This window comes from Entamoeba invadens (assembly GCF_000330505.1).
Source record: "Entamoeba invadens IP1 unplaced genomic scaffold scaff_1105074724549, whole genome shotgun sequence".
Lineage (NCBI taxonomy): Eukaryota > Evosea > Mastigamoebida > Endamoebidae > Entamoeba > Entamoeba invadens.
Genome location: NW_004443664.1, coordinates 138547 through 140302, shown reverse-complemented (window position 1 = coordinate 140302; position 1756 = coordinate 138547).

The following is a 1756-nucleotide window of genomic DNA, read 5'->3' as shown; positions in this document are numbered from 1 at the left end:
TGGTCGATAATTTAATCACACCTGTTTTAAAAAATAAATAATTTGTTGAAATGAAAGAATTAAGTTGTTTGGGGTTCTGATGTTTTAACCCTTTTAAAATAAGTATAATTTATAATAAAATTATCCATAATTAATCGACTAGTTTAATTATATGATAATAATTATTAAAAATAGTTTCACATTTAAAAAAATAAATTATAATTTATTGTTGTTTTATTATAAATTTTTGCTATTGATATGTTGATGTTAATTAAAAATACACGTTAATTAACTATTTCATTTGTTTATTGTTTATTATATTTTAATTATATTTATACTATAATAATAGTTCATTGATTTATTTTATTTGATGTGAATTGTGATTGTATTTCCACATCATTTTACGATCAAAATAGCCAGTGATTATACAACCAACATGTCAAGTATTTATTAAACGATTTCGATATTACAGATGTTGTTATGAAATAGATAATTATATTGTTTATTCGTTTTGTTTCTGAACAATTTTTGTGTCACGGTGTGACGGGTTAGATTCTTTCTTTAAATTTTTTAATCTAAAAATCAACGACTTTCATAAAACATCTACAAGACATTGAGTAATGATTTTTCAAATAACAAATCATTGTGAAAGCAACTAATGAATACACTTTATACATCAGAATAAAATTATATTGTTAAGTGATTATTTGGTTATTAAAATTATGAGAACGATTTTTTATTGGTAATTTTTAATCTTCATCAACAATACGATATTAAGCAAAACTTTATTGTTAAAATGTGTTCATATTTTGGCAGAGATATCGACTGTTCAATAAAATTATATTTCATAAATTGATGTAACGAATAAATCAATATCAATTATTTGAACATTTATTCACATTTTAAAAATATCAAAACAAATTTTTACTTGATAAAATAATTTTTGGATATGTGAAACTATAATTTAGAATTTGTCTTTTTGTAATAACAAAAAATTTAAAATAGTTTTGTTTTTTAATTAGAAAAGGAAAAAACAAAACCCTCATAAATAGAATATAAAAACACCAGTTTTTCTCTTAGCACAATCTGTTGACTTAGCCTCAAAAGATTTTGTAGAACAAAATTGTCGTTTTTCATTTTAACAGCCTTAAATAACAAAAAAATTAATCCAAAATGTTTTAAAACCCTTAATAACATTATTTTTGGACAATAACAATTCGCAGTAATATTTCACGCCGCAGTGATATTTCATGGTACTCTATATCAATACCATCAAGTGTTACATCAATTGGTGATTGGTGTTTCAATGAATGTATTAATTTGACTAATGTTACATTACCATCGAGTGTTAAATCTATTGGCAGATATTGTTTCTCATCAAACACAGTAGTTCATCGTAGCGAATGAGATAATTTAGTTATTTCATATTTATAAATAACACTTAATTGTTAAAAAAGACACATTTTTGTCCACCTTTTTGATTTTTTGTATTAGAACTTAAAATTATATTTTGTAATACAACATACCCTATATTTACTATAATTCAAAAAAATAATATAAAAGTATTAAATATTATTATAATAGTTTTAATAGTTTTAATAAAAAAATTCAATAATACAAAAAAATACAAAAAACCTTGACAAAAAGAAGGAAAAAAATTTAGAAAAGAAGAATAGCAGTTAGAGACAAAGCTGATAAGTGACAAAGTCTGCGACAACATGTAAAGACTTTTTAAAGCTGCTTTAAAGCTTGAACACGTGTTCGATGACGTGTCGAT